This window comes from Tinamus guttatus, unplaced genomic scaffold (genome assembly GCF_059628265.1).
Source record: "Tinamus guttatus ecotype Peru unplaced genomic scaffold, ASM5962826v1 Tinamus_guttatus_pri_ptg000083l, whole genome shotgun sequence".
NCBI lineage: Eukaryota > Metazoa > Chordata > Aves > Tinamiformes > Tinamidae > Tinamus > Tinamus guttatus.
The window spans coordinates 2,783,188-2,804,839 of record NW_028288617.1 but is presented as its reverse complement, the minus strand read 5'-3'; the positions used below and the strand labels follow the sequence as shown (position 1 = coordinate 2,804,839).

At 38.1% G+C, this 21,652-nt stretch overlaps 1 protein-coding gene across 3 annotated transcripts in view; it reads right to left on the bottom strand.

Moving 5' to 3' along the window:
• MID1 (midline 1) overlaps positions 1 to 21,652 on the bottom strand; it is a 177,614-nt gene that overhangs the window by 105,323 nt on the left and 50,639 nt on the right. The window contains exon 1 of one of the 3 annotated variants that reach the window (XM_010224988.2): positions 4,016 to 4,093. The exons of the other annotated variants lie outside the window; for them this stretch is intronic. The gene's annotated coding sequence lies outside the window, so the exon portion shown is untranslated. Of the gene's footprint in view, positions 1 to 4,015; positions 4,094 to 21,652 lie in introns of those variants that run through there. 3 annotated transcript variants of the gene reach the window in all.

Below are 21,652 nucleotides of genomic sequence, written 5' to 3'. Positions count from 1 at the left end.
CTTTAGGCTAAATAAAGCTCTTTGTGCTTTCAAGCTATCCATATTGATTTACAAGGTGCAGTGTTAGCATCTCACTGTCTTGCTTTCTGCTCCTCATAAGTCATTGTTAAAATGCCCATAAAGAGTTTTTGTTTTGTTGAAGAAGTAAACACACATTCTCAGAGTTATATTCTACCCATCTTAGGCACAAAGTCTAGTAACTTTGCAATATGCTGATTACTGAATACCTCCACTGTCCCAGATCAAGAATCTCATTCTACTTTATGCCTGCTGTACTCTGTACACTCATCTCAACTGCAGAAGATCAATGGTGTATTTAAAAACAAAGATTGTAATCAGATAATTAGAAGGCAAAATTAGCTGTGAACTGAGGGAGTTTGGAGGATAATGAACAAATGATATCTATGTTCTTAAGGTAATCTAATATTTTAGATAGATTTAGTTAGAAACCCTCGTTGCTAATGCAGGAAACACTCGTTTCTGTCTCCTCCAGCCCAGGAATGGCGTAAGGAAAACAGCCAGGGGTTGATTCTCCATCTGGGGAGCAGAGCTGTCACAGGGATTCCCGCCAGGCATTGGGGGCCGGCTCTGGGGGGAATCCTGCTGATCCTACTGCTGTCACTGTGGTCACCTTAAACATGCTTCGGCCACCCCACCTAGGAGTAGAGGGTTGCTGCTCTCCATTAGCACCACGAGTTTAAGAGTACTTTTTGGCCCTATACATTAGAACATAAAGCTGCAGAACAATCAGCAGCAGAACAAATATTATAAACCTGTTATTTTTTCTCACTCTGTAGGGGTTCGTAACTGCAAAAGTTGGCATTCCTCTGAACTGCTCTCATAAGCTCACTTGGTATTCAATAGGAAGAAAACAGCATCCATAAGGGGGGATTCATGTGAATTATTTTATATTTCTGCCTTACGATGAAGTGATCTCTTTTCCCTGGATGCTTTTATTTCATTCCAAGTATGAAGGGAACTTAGAGTAAAACTACATCATCTAACAAGAAACTATTTCCAGTGTTCTTGATTTTTAGAAAAGAAAATTGAATATTTACCTCTATTGTTTTTTTAAAGAGTATTCTTATAAGCCACACAATCATTTATTTAGTCAAAATTTGCCCCCCAATTTTGCTCTTTTTTATTATAATAATTTTCTTTCAGCATACCGTTAAAGCATTCTCTGTTGTTAAAGATGCAAGAGGATACATGGAAGATTGAACTGAGTTGAAGGAGAATGATTCTGACAAAATCCATTTCCCACGGACACAACTGAACAAGATTTTCTGAATTCTGATGGTCCTTGTCCCAAACACATGTGAAAGGTGCATGGTAGTTCTTTGGGACCAGAGAGTACAGGGTCTACACCAAATAGTACTAAGACCACCCTGCTTGTCACAACATACACATAGAAAAAGGCTGAGTCAACTATTTTATTGAGAATAATTGGACAAAATAGTAACTTTCCTTCCTACAGTACAAATTCAGTAATCAGTTACAGCACTCTTGTCCTTCCTGTTCATTTCACAACTTCATACGGTAGTCTCTACATTGGAAGGACAGCAGGCTTTGGAGGGGTAAGTCTCTCACACCCACCATACCAAGAAGCATAGTAGAACGTTACTAGTCCTCTCCTCAGGTCAATGTCAATCAACCCAAATAACCCAAAATGGGTAGAGAAAAATGTGCATGGGTAAAAAATCAGCTCCCGGCACATAAATACACCAAACAAAATGGCTAAATCAACTGGAAAGAAGAAAGAAATACTGAACTGTGTGTAGTGATTAACAAAGACTGCCCTTCTGCCTCAGAACACTCCAGGTTTTGGCATCACAGTTCAGTCTGTCTTGAGAGGTACCACCCTTCACTCAGAATAAGATGTAAAATCTTAATCTTTAATCCTTGTTAATAGAGCCAAATCCTAAGAAGGTGGCAAGTTTCCACTTAACCTCTTTTGAGCACTTTCCAAGTCATGTCAGCTAGTGTTTTTTGCAAAGAATCAGCAATGATTTATTGTTTGCCAGAGGCAAACACCCACATGCATTTTACTTCTTGAGAAAATATTTCTTAACAGAAACACACTTGTACCACAACAAGCACTGGTGATCTCAAATATTTCCTTCTATGCATTCACCTCATTTTCTGGATGTAATCTTTTAAAAACTCTTTAAAGACCTAAGACAAGCCAATCATTAACCACAGCCACACAACCTTGCTTCACAGGATTTTAGTAATCACATTATGGCAAAACCTCATTGCTTCAAACTAAGAAGTTAAGAGCAGCAGAGGGTTACTTTGTATCAGTAAAATAAATTTCAGTTTAGGAACCAAATTGGTAAATGGTATTAATTCATTATAAATCCTACTGATGACCAGAGAGATGCTGTATGAGTTGAAATTAGGGAATCATACAACATCAATTTCTAATCTAGCTAGTGAAGTCATGAGAAAAAATGATCCAATTCACCTGTGCTTCACTTGATATGAAGTGAAAAAAAAATGGACAAAAGTCAGAAGCTCCAATACTAAATTTAAGATCACTCTGTTGAATACAAGTATTGCTTTTATGAGCTGTGATTGTGCAGTGCCTTTGTTAGTTAACCTCCTAATTTTCTTTTCTTTCTTCTAAATCTCAATGTAGTATTTTGTTTGATTGGCTCTTTTCCTACACTCACCAAATTCCTGCTCTGTGAAAAGGCCTTGTTGAGTATCTGTATGAAAGAATGGAACATGTATTTGCACTATCAGGCTACAGGAAGGTTAGGCTTTAAAAAAGGGAATAGGAAAAACACAATATACATATGTACGCACAGAAGCATGCATATGCAAAGCATCCTCTAACTGTTGGTGTGTGGGCTATTTACTAATTTATTTGATGTCCTCAAATGAATTGTCCTGTAAGTCTTTAGAACATCTCAAGAAGGAGCAGGAAAAAATAACCAAACCCAGCAATCGCTTCTGAATAACTCCATTGGTCCTCTTAGTACAAGGTTCTCAGTGACATCCACAAAATAGTTTTTAAGAAAGCAGGAAAAGAGAAAACAATAGCTTACTTGCATCCCTTTGGGGTATTACTCATCAACAACATACATATATGATCTCACAGGTTATCTCAAAAAACTAGAATAAGTCATATGTTTCTTGTCAACACACAAGTCAACTTCTGGTAAAAGAGCAGTGATCTTGAAAGAATTACTGATGTGCATCTGTACAATCTTAAGCATCAAGCTTTTTCATCCAGGAGTTTGTAAAAAATCCACTTTAAAGCTTGACTGAATGTCAGCTTATCTTGTTCTCAGACAATTTTTCAGCTTGAAATACTGTACTGGGAAAATCATATTAGAAATTCTATGCCTGTGGACTATATATACTCTTGGTTCCCAAAAATGTACCATTCTGTGGGCTTTTGTACATAATGAATTTACATATAAAATAGCTGTGGTGAGCAAATCATCAGTCTGAGTATACTGGTGCCAAAAAGTGAATCCTCTGAAAAACAGTCTCTAGGCTGTCATTCTTAGTCATGTTGCATTTTTCGGTTATGCAACATCATCAGTTAAAAATAAATGAAGAGCATTTGAAAGACTTTGCACAAGGAGTGTAGTGGGCTTTACAGAATTACTATATTTTCCCATTCTTCTGGAGTAAACATGTATGTCTCCCCTCATCTGATATTTTTAAAACATATTTGTAATCTTACAGATGCTTTTAAGAATAGCAGATGCTAGTGTCTCCTGTAGCTGTTTTACTAGTTTAATGACAACCCAATAGAACAAAAAATACTAATCACTAAAAGGTATCCCTCTTTTTCTGAGCTTTCAGTACAGAAAAGACAACTCATTGTGGAATCATCAACAATTACAGAACCGTGGAATTACGAGCCACAGAAAAACCTCCACCCCTCTCTTACAACTGTTAAGCACGTTGGAAAACCCTTTCCAAATTACTCGCTGCGGCAAGCCTGCCCACAAGCACCGGCTCCGGCCCCCGGGACCACAGCAGGTCGCATACCCACCGCTGGTTCCCGTCCCACGTCTTGTGGCTGGGCCATGGCTGCGGAGGCAGGGAGCACGCTGAGCCGCTCGCAAAGCTCCGGGAGCCCCGGGGGGCCTGGTGGAAGCCGCTACGGGCCGTCCCGCAGCAGCGCTGACCGCGTCTCCAACTGTGGGACCGTCACCACCGCCAAAGCACAACAGGAAAATCTCCCCTACAATTGCAGGAAAACCAGCTCCACCTAAGCACCTCCGCCAGGAGCAGCTGCCTTTCTCACCGACCCGACCCGACTGCTTTCTCTCTCAACAGGAAGCCTAAACAGAGTGGAAAATAAAAGAGAAGGGGGTCCTTGCGCAGAGCATCCCAACAATCCATGAGAGGACAGTTATCCATGGGCAGGGTGATGAGCTGCGCTGCCATGTAACCCCGATGAGCCTAAGTGCTGCCTCACGGTAGTGAGCCTGGCATGGAATGATGAAGGGCAATTCCCATGCCCGCAACGGGAGGCTGGCTTGAAACGGGAACATTTCAAAATCCATGGGGCTCCTCAAAGGGAGAATCTCATAAGAAAAAACATGCTACAAACAAGCAATTCACTTATTTTTACTGTTTTCTCCTAATAATACTTAAAAAACACAGAGAACAAAACAAAGCAATGAAAGCAAGATTGTGCTTGCAAGAGTCTGCCAAAAATGGGGACAGCCTGAAAGAGCTCAGTATCTGAGAGGAAAAAAAAGAATTCCTTTCCATAAACGCTATGGAGACCCCATTTTCTGAAATGTAGCAGATGAAACATGAGATGACAGCAGTTGTTTAATTTTTCCCTTTTTGCTGAACTTGTATGCAAGCAAAAGAAAACTACAGATAGGGCAAATAGTTCAGTAAAGTGCCCAAGAGGAATCCTGACTGAAGTCACACCAGACATTTGGTCTCCAAAGAAGGTGTTAAAAATTCATGCAAAGTGGAAACAGCAGGAAAGAATTGCTTCCTTGTGTTCTCCGTTTTTCATGTTGCAACGCCTTTCTTTCATACAATGGTAACGCAGCAAAGTAAAGGGAAACATACCTCAGATGTTTTGAGCGTAAGGATTCAAACCTTCACTGCCTTTGGCCTTTTCTCCATGGACATATCTGCACTTTGTTCGCATTGAAACAATAAACAACTGGGTTGTGATTATTTAATTTCCTATTCATTTCATCTCCTTCAAACAAGAGACTGGAGCTCTCACAAGTACCTACTTTTTGTTAGGTTTTTAAATTTATTTATTTATTTATTTATCATTATGTCTATCAGTATGTGTGGAATGACAGCTTGTAACTGGAGAAATGAGCATGCAGAAAGCAACACAGATGTCCAGAGGGATTACGATTACTGGAACTCTTTTTGTGATATTAAATGTCCTTGGATAATCCATAGTCAATTCAAGTTATAATCAGCCCAGCAGGAGCTGTAGCACAAGGCATACTCAAAAGGATTTTGGATTCCTTAGCTCATATCCTAGTCTTGAGCTTTTAGCAAACACACAGCTCCTTTGCATTGCTCCTCGAGCCATGATGGCTCACACACATCCAGACACACGTGGGAACAAGCAGCACAAAGACCAGTATCACCTGCAAATGCTGCTATGCTGGTCTGTTTGACCACACTGTGGTCACTTTAAAAGAGTGATCCAAACAGTTTCAATTATCTTAGTTCTGTTATTACACTTGCCACGATTCTTGAAATGTGTGCTGCTTCAGTTTGAGGATACCACTGCATAGGTTTCAGCAAACACCAGAAGCCTTCAAAACTAATCTGAGTGTGTCTGTACAAAGACACGTGAAGGCTTCTGTACACTTTTCACTGCTCATACCTGAACTGATTAAGACATGCAAGTAAATAATTGTTGCCACAAGCCCATAGCTTGAAAGGGTATTTCTGCAACAGTTCTGTGTATTTTGTGTCCAGTCTCCATCTTCATAAATACTTTTATGTTTTTCTTCCAAAACAAATTTATATGCAGGAAATATAAGAAGATAAGAATAATTTGACCTTGAATCAAACACCTCTACTTGTGCCCATTTGCTATTTTGTCGTAATTGTAATTCAGCAGCTTTAACTTAAATAACGCATCTGAGAAACACCCGCGTCCTCTGTCATACTAATCTTTTCCACTTTTTAAATTCAGTGTGTCAGGTATTAAATACATTACTTTTAAAAACATATTCTAACCTTGTGCTGGTGCTGCTTTGCAGTACCCGCTAAGAGCTCTAGTGAATCTAAGAAACTTAAGACGTCTCAGCTGTCATTGCCCCTCCTTTGCTGAAAGTTACCACTTTCACCACAAAATCAGGTGGATGTGTGTGAAGCCACAGCTCACAAGTGTCTCTGAAAAGTCCAATAGTTTAACTGAAAAGTGATTGCTCAAAATGCAATATGGTTGTAATAATTTACAGCAGTGGAAAGAAACAGAGAGCTGGCAGTAATACCTTCTTAAAACACCGTGAAGAGCCACACACAGGTTTTGAAATAGTAATGTCCGCATTTCAATCAGGTTGTGCAGAAATTCAGGTTAAGGCTTAGTGATAAGAGAAGTAAGCCAGCATATTTGCACTTAACATAATATAATGCTCAGATACATAATCAAATATCCATCTATCAAACCACTGTAAAATAACCATGTGCCATCATGCATTTCTGATGCCAGGATCTCCAATCTTTGGCTAGTTGCTGTGCGGTCCTTTGTTTCTGCATGGGAAGGGTTTGTTCCCTGTACTGCAGGTGTTGAGGAAGGGCAGAATAACACAGCTCAATCTCACACATGGCAGAGCCGTGTTCCCTGAACCCCACATTTCTCTAGTTACAAGGCTCCTTGCAATCAAGACACACAGAGCTACAGGAGCTGCAGCAGACCAATAGCAGGATGGAAGGCAGGAGGTGCCCAATCATAGTACAAGAAGTCCTATTTTCATCAAATATTCAAAGTCCTAGAAAAAGATGATCTCAGGACTGACTTGAAGAAGCACAAAACTCCACTTCAGCTTCACTATTGGATTTTACTGACCCACAGCTATTCAGTAGCTATTCAGCTTTTTTTCCACAGTTGCCATGGTGGTGAGTCATGCGAAAAAAATCTTGGTAAAACTCCTGGACTTGAAAACAGGTCCAGGTGGTTTTTAAAAAAGCCATAAAATGAGATTTTTTACCTATTCATTCAGAAATCCTAATATGCAATTTCAGAAACCTCCTTTTTACTACTTTGCCTTCTACCACATACAAGAATTCTCTGTGCTACTCATTTCATTTTCAAAACGTAAATATTAACTTTTCAAGTCCATGGAATTTTATTGTATTTCATTTTGATGGACAAGGGACATACATTTCAGTTTGATAGATGCTGTTGTCAGGCATCAGGCAGTTGATACCCCAAATCACTTCACTGTATATGGAATGCAAATGCTATAACAGAGCATAATGAGATCATGGTGGAGCTACTCCGTTAACAATTAATATGACAAATATGCTAATATGCCACAAGTAAGAAAATGCACGCACCTAAATTGCTGTATAGCTCATCATACAATTTCATGGTTTTCTGATAAAAGTCTCTGCATAGTAAGCAATTGTTCAATAATAATATATCTCATTTTTTTCTTCCCTTGTTGTATTCTCAGAAAGCCCAGAAAGCACAGAGGGGCCCATGCACAAGACATTTACATCTCTTTCTTTTGCTGAACAGTGCCAAAAGTAGAGCAGCCTCATAGATATTCTGAACAGCACGCCAGAGATGTAGGGCTCTTGATAAATACCTACACGTACGTCATTGTTTAGTCACCTCCCCTGGCCACCACCAACAAAACAAGTGGAGAAAGAGCATAGCTGCTCTTTGTGCATCGAGGACAAAGAGGGCAAAATCAGTCCATCTTTTTGGACAAATTAGGAAATGTCATGTCAGCAACAGAAGCGCCTGTGGCACATTATGAGCACTTTTAAATATGAAACTGCTTTATAAAAATGCTTAATACCAATTCTCCTTCAAATGGTTATTTAATTTTAATTGCCTTTTGAGGTGTAATACCCTTCTGTTGTCACACAGATAGACATCCTAAGACCACGACGAATAACTGAAAATGGCAGGTGTGCCATTTGCCCCTGTATTGTCTCATCTGCATTTTGCACTGGGATTTGAGTATCCTCTGAATTTGGCCCAAAAAGCCAAGCAAATGACACATCATTAATGATCTCAGGAGAATGGCAAACTTTAATTTCAGTAGCAGCATGTGATGCAGGTTAAAATGAATAGATTATGACTTGCAACATAAAATATCAGATTTCCCTTATTGAAAAGAAATGAGATCTTTCTAAACTTCAAAGTCAGGTAGAGACAAAAACTCTTCTCACTTGTAATAGAAAGTACTTGCAATATTTGGAGGAGGCAAAGAGAGGGAAAAATAAAAGCTATCCCCCCCCATACCGTTTCACTGCTATACAGGCCTTGCTTTCAACAGTTCCCTGTGATCACTGAAGCCATTATAGAGAAGATTAATCAATCTGTTTTAAATAGTTAGATTAACAATATAGGACAGAATTCTAATGTGTCTGATTGAAGGACCCCAAGAGAAAGATCCAGCAGGAGCATGAAAAATCAATAGGACCAAATTCTGGAAATAATGTTTGAAGATTTCAGTGCGTATGTGGGAGGCTACCCAATGAAATCTGTAAGTTGATCATTTTTATGTCTTCTCCTGAAGCAATTTTAAAGCATAACCCAAAAGACTGTTTCTATGTTCAAGTTCATCATATAAAAAATAATTTTGAAAATATAACTAAATAAATTTATTTTTGCATTTTAACATTGTGCTTTTTTAACAGTATGATTTTTAACAATAGTCTGAGACTACCTGATCTGAAAATTACTTAACATAAAGGCTGAAGTTTCTAAAATAGATACCAGAAGACAAACTCTCAACAGATTATTTGTAAAAGTAGTTAAGACTAAACAAGGCAGAGGATGATGAGATCTCAGATAAAGATCGCCTCAAAATTTTAAGGGCTTTAGATCTTAGTCCTGATTTTGGGGCTGCTAACAATATCTAACTCATGCAGTATTTTAATTTTGTCCTTAATATATATCTTCAACATAATAGAAAATTAGTCTTATTAGTGCAGGTGCTTTACGAAAAGGATTTCGTTCTATGCTTTACCTCCAAATGCTATTCTGGTTCAGAAAACGAGGCTGTAAATATCACATTAATAAACCCAGGAAACCTTGCTTGAGTCTCTTCATATTCTTATACCATAGCCACCAGGAACTGTATCAGAGCATGAATTTAGGTGTATACTTTTAAACACTGAAATACAACCCTTTGTGTCACTGGATTATGTGGTATTCATAAATAGTGTTACAAATCTCTATATTTCCAGCAATTAATTAGAAATATATTTTAGCCTCATATCCAACTATCAGTGTTGCAAATGAAAAGATGAGCTTCACAGAGAGTTCTGCAAGTGCAGGCTCAGTACTCAGCAAGGAATGACTTGCATTTTGCATTTCTAAGTGTTGTAGTAAAGACCAAAACTGTTACACTTCTTTAGAAAACTGGAAAAAAAAATAGGCCATCAGTAGCTTAAATCTCATTTCATTTATGGTCAGGAATTTTCTTTCAATGAATGCATACTTACCTTCTTCAGCTAACACTTGAACAAAGTGAATGGGTAAGGACAGGTTTAGTTTTGGCTTTTAAATAACTGTTGCTGGTTTATACAAACTTTGGATATTGATCTTTCTAACTCTCTGAAAGAAATTTCAGGTTTCAATAATAAAAGCTTTCCTGTTAACTGGCCATTTCACTAGTAGGTTGGGTTTTGAAGTTAATTCTTCTATAATTTTGGTCTGTAACTCACAATTCCTTCTATTTTCTATTGAGCAGTAGTGATTAAACTGCTGCTTTAATTAAAAACTCAGGTTTGCACACTCATATCTATTATTTACATTGTAATGAATCTCTGTGGTACAAATGATTTACATAATCATTTGATTAAATCTCCATCTTTCCCATTCACACGTACACATGTGAATTGCATCTGAAATTTTTGTTGTGTTTCCAGCAATGACCTTTAGTTCTGCAGCTTTCCTTTAAGGATACCTCTTCTGAGCGAAAATAGTAGTGGAAATGTCGTAGCAGTCACTAAAAGACCATAGCAAACACAGTAATTTCCCAAGAACGTTTAATGACATTAAGTACATAGATAAATACTTGCAGCATTAGAGTCAAAACAAGTATATGCTAATGAAATTATTTTTAGTCCTAAGGGTGTATTGATTGTCTTCCAGGGGTATTCCTGATTAACTTTATCTATCTTTAAATGAATGAGGACTATTTACGAGAAATATTAGCAAATTGAGCTGAATAGCCATGAAATATATTACTAATAAATAGTAATATATTCTCTTAATAAAGAACATCATTAAAATCTTGCAAACAAAGCAAAGTATCAGAGCACACAAGTCCTTACTTATCAGTATAGTGCCTATTGAGTTATGTAAGAGTGTTTTGCATTTGCCAAAGGCTGAAGGATCTTGATCTTGGGTTTGAATACATACATACATCCTCATGTTATTTTCCTAATACTTTTTAAAATGAAGCGATAACTATTTTACTATGCACATTTGCAAGCATGTAAAGAAGATAATTTGAGATATTAAATGCTCTCAATAGAAAGTAAATTGCCTAAAGCATCTTTCCTTGATCTACATTTTGGTTCAGAACTGGTTCATGTAAACCTCTCATAAAACGAATTTAAACTCACAATTCCAGTTGTTTCAGATACTGAAGAAAACACCTCCACAAAGGCTGACCACAGTGATTACACCTAACTTAGGTGTTGATTTGTGTTTTTCCTAACTCTCCAAAGAAATATAAACAGAGTAACACATAACATATTATTTTTCATATGCACTACTGACCTACTCATCTGATTTTTCCTCCGTTCAAAAACAAAAAAAGAGAAAATTCATAAACTTATAGGGATTGTAAAGAGCTGTCTTATGAAGTTTAAGTTTTAATTAATGAGGTCATTATAAATTGTTAAATATATAACTCTAATTAATCCCATCAATCACACTCTCTCTTTAAGAATGAGTGATTTGCAAGAAATTAAACAAACATCAATCTTGGGTAACAGAGCAACCTTTTTTTTTTTTTTCTATTTATTATTAAATCTCTAATTATCTGGCAACCTTCCTCTTGTGTTATGCTTTTTACCCTTTATTCTCTTGTCTGTGTCTTTGCCAAGATAGTGCACCTGCATCTCAAAAAAACAATCAAACCTCACTCTAAATTACAAATTATGGAGCCATGCAAGTATCTCTCTCCCCTTGGAGCCAAGTATCTCTCTCCCCTAGGAGGCAGTCACTAAGGCTGTAGCAACTCCAGTGTCCCTGAAGTTCAATTCTTGGTATAACTATCATTGTATTATATTTAAAGGAATTCCCACAAACAGCAATGTTGACCAAGAAAAGAAATATGTAAAATTTTATTTCTTCTTTTCTTCTAAAGAATCTTTTCTACTGTAACCTGTCATAAATTATGATAATGTCATACAACTAAAAACACACTTCCCAGCTCAGAATAACGGGAAATGGTGCATTTATTTGCATGAGAGAAAAGAGAGAAAAGGAAAAAGTCTAAATAACAAAAATAAGTCTAAGTAGAGGAAAATTTAAGAAAACAAACTCCAGTAGTGACTTGAGAGAAAACTACAACAACAAAAAACAAGAAACCCCCAAACAACTGTTTTTTTAAGCAACAGCAACACCTTTGGGGTGGAATTGTTACAAACTTCCACATCCAAAGCATGAAATTTTACAGCCTGGAATGACAAAGCTGCCTAATAGATAAGGGCATTAAAGTTAAAGTGTCTATAGATGAATAGGTCTTCACACATGCAATTACTTATTTCAAAAGGTAAAAATCATACAAGACTGATATTAAAATGCCATGGGAGAACACCAGTCAGCTGGGAATAATACATATTCCAGCTATGATATTTTAATCCATTTGAACCTAAGTTTCCTTTGTACAGACATATTTTTCATAGTCATGATGCATTAACCAAATGCTCCTTTTCACCACTGCCATGGGCAGGCTCCAGCATGTAGAAGATGCTTAACTAACGAGCAAACAGAGGAACAAACCAAAGTTTCTGTGTGAACATCTCTGAACTGCCATGAGTTCAGTGCCCTTCTTCCATGAGCTTTCCCTAGAGAGTCATTGCATACTTTGGGCCTTCCTAACATCGCACGGCAATGAGATTCACAGTTAATTTTAAGCTTTGCACCTGCTGCATGATAATTTCACTGTCAGGCTTGCACAATGACTCTGTCCTTCAATAACATCTCTGTTCTTCTCTTGTTCTCTCCCACCTTCTCCATCTAATTAATGCCAACCACAGTAAGATACGTCTCTGATATGTGATCAGCACTGGCTGCACCAGGTAGCAGCTCCAGATGGTAGTTGATGTTGCCCATATTCTATACAGCAACACAACAGGTTGAGCAAAATCCAAAAATCCTAGCATGGTTTGAAATAAAAAGGAAAAGGAAGAGGAAAGGAAAAGAACAATAAAGAAAAGGAAAAAGGGAAAAGGGAAAAATGAAAAGGGAAAGGAGAAGGAGGAGAAGAAACAACTTTCGTTTAGATTCTTCTGCACTACTTTCTGTGATGCTGAGACAAATTTAATATCATGACGATTTTTGTGTCATAAGGATTCTGATTTATCCCTGTGAGGCAAAAAGAATCTGAGCTCAAGAGTTTGAATGACAGGGTACAGTGCTGTATTAAACAGCAGCTATCTGAGAGGAATCCCAGGAAAACAGTCTGGTTGACTGTACCAGTCTTGAAGCCACACACTCTCATCAATGGGTATAAGGACGCACATGTCACTTTGGTTTGCCTTTACATCTCAACAAGGCAGCTACAGTTCCACACCTCTGCATACAAAAACAAAAGCACAGATGCCTCCCCATACTCATTTTCTGTAGGATCAGCTCAATCTTGTCTCTTCTTTCTTTTGTCCTAACTGAAACAATCCCTTAACAGAACATAAACACCTATTATCTCCATTCCAGCCACAAGAAATAATTAACAGGTATTTCATTTCTTGAGGCGCTGAAGAAAAGAAACTATCATATGCTGCAAAGCATATTTTTTTCTGCTACTGGAATTTATACGAAATATACTCAGTATATCCCATGAGAATAAGAGCTCTGCTCCTCCACTCGTTTTTATAGTTTCCTTTTTTCTCAAAGCCTCTCACCGCTATAGACACAAACAAGCACAACAGTGGCACAGCATTCATCACACCTGGAAGCCATGGTGTGATTTTTTCGCTCCAGATTTCTTGCAGGCTCTCTTCTCATCTTCAGTTGAGAGAAGACAACCTCAGTTATCTGTGACGTTGCAGACAAAATGGCCTACATAGCATGAAGCATTGTTAAAAAGTTAGCCTGAGAAAGTGTATATAGTGCAGGGTTATGTCACTTAAGTTAGGTTTTCTATCATTAATGGAGTGGTAGATATCTCTCATGACACATGATTCAGAGCGTGAGCCTAATTTTAGCCAAGCTAGGTATATAATTTTAACTAGATGCAAATGTTCTCTTTAGAGAATGGAGTCAGACAGGCACCTAGGTTTACCTCCAGAGATAAGTTTCCAAAATAGATGAGAGAGAGAGAGAGTCCCCTTGGTAGCTTACCATTTCTTCCTTCATTAATACAGAGAAAAACAACACAACCAGCATGGTCTAGGTATCTGACTTTCATATAAGTAAATCAATCTTTTCTGAGTGAGAGGAAAATCATATGAATACTTTGAACAGATCAGCTGATAACCAGACCAGTGTTGACACTGGGTAAGTCACTTCTTTTAAAGATTGCTCATGTACGTGGTTTTCCGTGAAATCTCGATGATCCAGCATTTTGGCAGGACTTTAACAGAGGTCAAATCAAAAATGGTCAAAGATGCCAAGCAAAAATGGGCAGAGCTTGTTCCAGTGTACATTTCCTCTTTCCATTGACACTGGAAATGGATATGGACGACTTCCAGATTCAGTGATAAGGAGAGATTGCATTTAAATGATGCAAATATACACACACCAAGGCAAGAAGCAAAGTCTGAATTCAGTAGCTTGCTTTTGCCCAATTTTGAATAGTATCTAAGATGTGCATTAATGCAATGGCATCTTTCATTTCAAGCTCTTAAGAACCATATGTCAAAAATGTGGAAGCCGTTTCTATTTTCTGCTAGTCTTCCAATTCTATCAGCATTGCATATGTGCAAGAGCCACATATGAACACTTTATTTGTTGATTTACTAATTTTAGAATTTTTTTTAGAATGCACTCTTTCTGTAGATCATGGACATCTCTAAAGAAGAATGGCTAGTTAAAACTCCCAGAAAGGGGCATGACAGCTCTCCTATCCAAAAGATGTAAGCAAGATATCAAAGAAAATATGATAGCAGGAGAATCTGGCATAGCTTCCAGTTCACCTTGGGGTGCCTTTAATCTAGCAATGAAATAACCGAGTTCCTGAAGCAGGGGAAAAACTGAATTATGAATATTACTCTAAGGAAGATAAGAAAGATCCTGTTTAAACCAATATTTGCAGTCACAAATATGTAGAATACGCTGGAACTGCTGTGCAGCAGAAAACAGAGAAATAGAACTCTCTTTTCTCATCTGTATTCCTAAGTTTTGTCACATACCACATTCTAAGAGACCTTCTTTGTTGGCAATTTAGGACATATTTGACAAGATCTTCCTTTCCTTTTTTTCCCCTCACTTTCAAAGGAAATGAATGTAAAGGACAGAGGAAAGTAATTTACAGCATCCTGCTTTGTTCTATTTAAAATGTATGCCCCTTAAGGACTCCATGTGTTTCAGGTAATCTGAAATAAATCACAGGGCTAAAATGTCTCCATCAGCAGCAATACGTTACCCTCTCTGTTCAAGCAGCTGAGTGTTCCAGCCACTCAGTGTGGTGATCTCTGGAAAAGATCAGAAACCAACACATTATCCTCTCATTTTGCATGAATAAGATGTTCAAGAAAGGCTGAGAGATTAAACACTTTAGCAGTCATACCTGTTTTTAGAAAGTTACAGCACAGCCATCACTTACTTAAAGGTTTACTGCTTAGAGGATTTAATGCTAGACTCCGTAAATTTTAATTTGTTTTAGTTAACCAGAAAATGAACTATATCTTCTCCTACTTTTTTTTTTAAGTGCTTCAGCAGTACTTGGATGCAAAATATCTTCTGAATAAATATGCAAGTAAAATAAAGATATTATTATCTGCGTATCAGAATTACCAGGAAGAGTGAGGGAGATTTTTTTTTCTTTTGCATATTCACATTAAAGAGTATGTTACTCTGTCACCAGTGCCACGTTCCTTTGACACAAAGAAACTACTTAAAAAACTGTACACACTCTGCATCTAGGAAGGCAGAGTCTAAAACATCCACCAAGTGGTTCACCAGGTCTTGCTATTGCTGCTCAGGTTATTATTTCAGTGTAAAGCGTGCCTCATTTAAAAGATAGCCTTTCCTTTTTTTTCTTTCTTTTTCTTTTTTTTTTTTTTTTGTCCCTACTGCCTTTTGATTTCACAACTTTGCTTTCCTCTTTGGGCTAGTGATAGAGAAACTCTCTTGTGAGGAACTCAGAAATTATGCCTATGTGACTGGCTGAGTTTACTGAAGGGAGCTTTGTTCTCTCTCTTCTCGCTCTTGGGGCCAGCCAAGTTTTTCCCTCTCTTCCCCTCCCTCTTCTTGAAATTCAACTGCTCAAACATCAGCCCTATACACATAAAACCTCCGCTTTTCCAGCCCCTTTGGTCCATCCCCACAACCTGGCATGTCAACATCCAGAAGCAATTCCTTGGATGGGTGATTTTTAATCACTATCTTGACTGGCAGCGCAGGGATTAAGCTATGGTCCATTCGAGCAGTAGCTTTAACACACATTAGCCCCCTGAAGTGCTGAACTCTAAACCTCTTTCTTCTGGTATGTCTATTCCGTATCTTGAGAAAACCTTTACTGATGGTTGCAATGCACGGCTTTTCATCTATACTTGGTAACAAAAATGGAATTAACTGCCACAGTGCATTTCAAAGACAACAATAGCCTTAACAGAGTTTTTCTCTCAGAATTTAATAATGCAGGACTAGAAGCATCTTTTTTCTAAAGAATTTCTTTATGCTGCTGTTATTATTTAAGTCTACATTTTATTTTATTCCAATATTTAAATTTATTTATTTATTATTGCAAAGAGGTTTGCACTATGCTGTCATTCCTACTGCAACTTTAGGATGGGTCAGATGTAAACAGCTGCTCCAAGATGTTGACCAGAGTCAGCATCTTCCTACCCTAGCAGTTTCCTGCTTGAGAGTCACCTAACAACATACCATCTAGCCAGATCCTGCCATACTGACATCTTTAATAAACCAGTGCAAGCCACTTCTACTATAATGCAGCTTCTTCTACAGAGGCTTTCTCATAAAACAATACACAAAGTTTTGGCATTTATAACGCAGAACGGTGTTACCATCTGTGAGAATAAGGGCAATCCACCAAACGGGGAAGGCTCTACTTTGCATAATTTCAGTAAATATTTGTGCTGCTTAAAATAAGGCTGTTTTAATTTTTTTTTATAGCCAAGTTTACACTCCATGCTTCCTTTATTGCAATTTTACTAGTGCTACCCAAAAAAGGAGCCCATTATTGCCATGCTCTGCTCCTCACAGCACTGTGTTAACTGTGTGGTGCTGGTTTTGTAAACAAGGAACTAAACTAAGGCCACTGAGCTCTTTCAGTTGTCACCTAAATCAGATTACAACCCGGGCTTTTCAAAGGTGAATGGAGGACTGTAGACTAAACATCCAGCATCACTTACATTAAATCCCATAGGAGCAAAGCATTTTGAACTCTTAGGAAGAAAAGAAAGTTAATACTTCATTTTGATGTGCACTCATGCCACAATTTTATCTCTCTCTCTCACACACTTGCAGCAGAGTACCTTTATAATAGCTAAGAAGCTGTTTCATAGCCATTTATTTTATTGTAAATTATTTTGAAATGTTGAAGTGCTACTGTTCAAATAAAAAGCATTAGTAAGATCTGTAGTTTTACATTGTACAAGTGCTTGTAATTTTGCTGTTATAAGAATTAGCATTTTCTAGAAATCAAAGTACTGAAATTTGATTCTGTGATATGCCATGCCCCTGTTTTTTTCAGTAAAAAAAACTGAACTAAATTTCTTTACTATGAAGACAAGCAAAACTTTGTAATTATCTTTAAACAGAAGGTGGGCTGGACCATTTGCACATAAATCAAGATGGGAGTAGAATGTTTTACAACTAAAAAGCTTATTTACAACTAAAACATACTATCAGCCTATCTTTAGAGGTTACCTCTATTATGCAGAAACCTCAATATAATGTGCATATAAAAAACAGCAACAACAAAAGAAACAAAACCAAAGCATTGACGTTTGAGATATCCTTGAACTGACTCAACTATAGCGGGAAAAAGTCCAAATTCAGGTGACTGACCACAACACCTAGAATGATATTCACTTGCAGACTCCACTAAAGTAAATTAAATTACTCAGGTTTTATACCTCAGTTTCAGGGAAAAGAATCTGATAGCATTTTTAACAGAATTATTCATGTGCATGCCAGTGGAATTCAGTCACTGACAGTCCAACCAGTGAAATTTAGACAAAGTCAGAACCCGCACTCAGTGAGTGACATCCCCACTGCCACCACCACCACCAAAAATAAACAAACAAAAACCCAGTAAAATGGAAAACTGATGCCATATCCCTTCTTGCTTTATTGGGAGCATGGATATCCCAGCATCATATTTCAGATGCAAAAAAAGACAGTATTTGAAGTAATATATAAAAAGATGATCAAGAGAATTTAAAGCATTCAAAACATAGTACTTATGTACTATGAGCCATGCACTTCAGATACTCTGATAAATATCTTTCTTTACTTTTGAGTCAGACCAGTGCTCAAATGGCCAGAAGGGCTTAAAAAGATTTGTTCTGCCTAGTCTGAAGATAAATATCACCAGATGAAGCATACCGGTTCTCAGATTTTTGACAATGGATTGCTTGCTTGGAAGAATCATAGAATCATAGTATCATAAAATGCTTAAGGTTGGAAGGGACCTCTAGAGATCATCTAGTCCAACCCCCCTGCGCACGCAGGGTCACCCAGAGCACGTGGCACAGGACTGCATCCAAGAGGGTTTGGAAGATCTCCAGAGAAGGAGACTCCACAACCTCTCTGGGCAGCCTGTTCCAGTGCTCTGTCACCCTCACTGTTAAATTTTTTTCCTTAAGTTCCTGTGGAACTTTTGGTGCTTCAGTTTGTGGCCATTACCTCTAGTTCTGTCAGTGGTCACCAGTGAAAAGAGACCAGCACCACCCTCCTCACTGCCTCCCTTGAGGTACTTATAGACACTGATCAGATCCCCTCTCAGCCTTCTCTTCTCCAGGCTGAACACATCTAGTAGAAGAAGATCTAGTACATTCAGTAGTACTTGGTCTGAGGAATACACATTTTAAAAATACAGTCTTCTAAAGCTCTCTCCCACATACATTTCTATTCTATTACTATATATCTTAATCAAAGAAGTCAGGCTACAATCTTCCTTATGACCTATACATTTCAGAAGCAGATGTATGTTTATATTATAGAAGTACATATTAAAAAGATAGACTTTGTTTCTAAACTCAGAGACATAGTTTAGTCACAGTTTACATTTTCTTTCTGGTCAATATTCCCAAATCCTCTTTAGCTTGTGATCTGCTTTTCCCATGTATTTGGGGAACAGAAAGGGATAGTGTGATAGCAACCACTCACTAGCAATAGACTTCCTTTTCTAGGATAACTGTTTTGTGCCTAGGTTGGCAGAGTGCTGTCAGAGAGACAATATTTACCTCTTCCTATCCTGGTCCGGTAAGAACGGAAACACTGTAGGCACCAAGCTCATTCTTGCTAACCTCACATGCACGCAGGTCAAAAGTAGCATTCAAAAGAATGACTTCAAAGTTGTTATTTGATTGCATTTGACAGGACCTAATTTGAGAAATCTTTTTGTGGGCCTCCTAGCCTTTGAGTCATTTTGGTTTCTGCACTGCTACAAGAGGTAAATTCTCTTTTGGCCTGAAAGCTGAGCCTGAGAAAGCCACCCAAGAGCAACAGGGAGTATTAGCCTCACTAAGGGTGGAATTCGTCACGCCTACCTTTAGAGAGCTGAAAACGAGTTGTCTAGGGCCATGAGATAAATTTCACATTAAGTCTCTCAAATCTAGAGCAGGATAGGCCTGTGTGGGGCAACTGAACAACCCACGACCGTAACATTGCTTGAGCTCTTGTTTCCTTGGCTACAGAAAGACACTGAGGCAGCAGTGAAAGAAACTTGGAAAGAAGGCAAATGGGATAAGAATTGCACTACTTTTCACTGGTTAGAAATATGACAACACGATCCCTTCATCAGCCTCTCTGAAAATACTTCTGTGTCTGTCAATCTGGACATATCACTGCAGACTGAAATCTGGACACAAGGCCTATTTGTGGGTTTTGCCAGATACATTTAAAGTTAGGAACATGTGTGAGAGTTAATCTTGGCAGGAAAGCCAAATTCCCAATGGGGAAATGGTGGATAAATGGCCTGGCACAAGTCATCATCTTCCTGACCAAAGAAAATATAGCTCTGGAGAACGATCTGAACTCTCTAACTGGGATCTTTGGTTTTCCAATGTGGTAGCATCGATGGATCTTGGAATTGTTTTGGTTATTGGCTTATAATACCAGATGGGAAAACTGGGCTCTTAATGAAGGCAAATTTCATTTATCCCTTTCTTTCTGCTATGAGGACATATAATGATTTACAAAAGGGCATACAAGAATATATGTTTTTTGAACATTCAGTTTGTCTTTAGTTTCTCAGGGGAGTTAAATGCTCAAAACTCTTTAAAAAAAAAAAAAAAAAAGTCTGTTTAATCCATTACCAGTCCCTCCTGAAAATACAAGCTGATCTCTGCGTCTATCTTGTATAAGCACAGATGAAATTGCAGTCACATGGTCAGAAATGTGCTGTTTGTGTCTGTTCTCAGTGTGTCTTGATATTTGCAGTGCTCAGTATGCCACAGTTTCCTTCCTGAATAAAAATTCCTCCCCCCTTTCATCTCCAAAGATCTCAGCTGAAAAATCAGAATATGATAGATTCTTCTAAATGATAGCCTCATGCTTTGAAGTTTGAGTTACACGATAGGCTCTATATTTTCCTGCAGCACAATTTTGCTTAAATACTAAAATAACAAGACCTTAATGCAACATAAAATGACTACATCATTGCAGATAGCTCTTCGCTGCCAGCCATTCCTTTCAGTCTTTACTATGCATGGCTCATTACACAGCAAACATTTCCAGTTTTCTTGTACCTTAGCCCCAGACAGCCCATTTTATTTGTATGTGCTATTCCTCCATGGATCACAGCATCAGGCTTTTTATTTGCTGACTTAAAAATACCAAATTACTAAATGCATTTTAGTATTTCTTGGGATTATTGACATTAAATCATGACATTCAAACAGCCAAACAGCCCAGATTATATATGAGTATTGTCTGAACAGAGAATACTTGTTCATCTTTCTTTATCTCAGCTTTATGATTGAAGGAAAAGCATAAGGTGTCATTTTGGAAGAAGCTAAATGAAAACAGCACTCAAGCATAACTTCAGAAAGAGTTCTAGCCATTGAAACTTAACAGCTGAGGGCAACAAAAAATTTCCCATGGATTTAAAATTCATAGAATTGGCAGACCTTTTGTAGAGGGAAGGGGTAAAGTTCATCCGTTTCATAGCCTCACTAACTCCAAGAAACAACGGTGCCTTTATGTACTCCTGAGCATTTCTATAGAGGAGATTCTTCCACACTTTGCAGAGATAAGAAATAATACAATACAGATACAATACTCCCATACTTGCGAACAGTATAGCCTCCTAAACACAGTTATATCCTTGGTCAGAAGATATTCCATACCTTTGGTTAATCACAATGTTTTAGCATTGAAAAGCTGCCTGTCACCTTGAAGAAACACTAGTTGTCTCTGGCAGTTCAGCTCCCCCGTTAAATGGGAAATGAGGCAGCTCTGCTCAAAGCAGATGCCTGGGAAGGCAGGGAGTGAAGCCTGAATAATCAGGCCCCATTAGGGGTCTGGCAACAAAGCCCCGAGAGGAAGTGGCGAGGATTAGCACTGTAAGACTTTATAGCATGAGTATGCCTCTCTGTCTCAGCCTGACCCAATCTCATCTTCCTGCTTCAAAGCCTACACTTTGCTGTTATTATTGTGCTCAGAATGCCTATGTCAGACTCATATACAACTTACTTGAGGGATAGTCAAAATGCTGTGCCTCGTAAGTGGTCTGGGGGTAGCTTGCTTACTAACATGTTAGTTTATTTTGTTAACTAGCTAGTGTGTTAATGCCATCACCCCGAATGAGCTTGATTTGTCAAGTAGCATTAGGGAAATGAGATATTCAAATGCATATGCTAATACAAGGATACCTGTTCCTTTGCCAAGCTGAAGCCCCTGCCTATTCAGTCT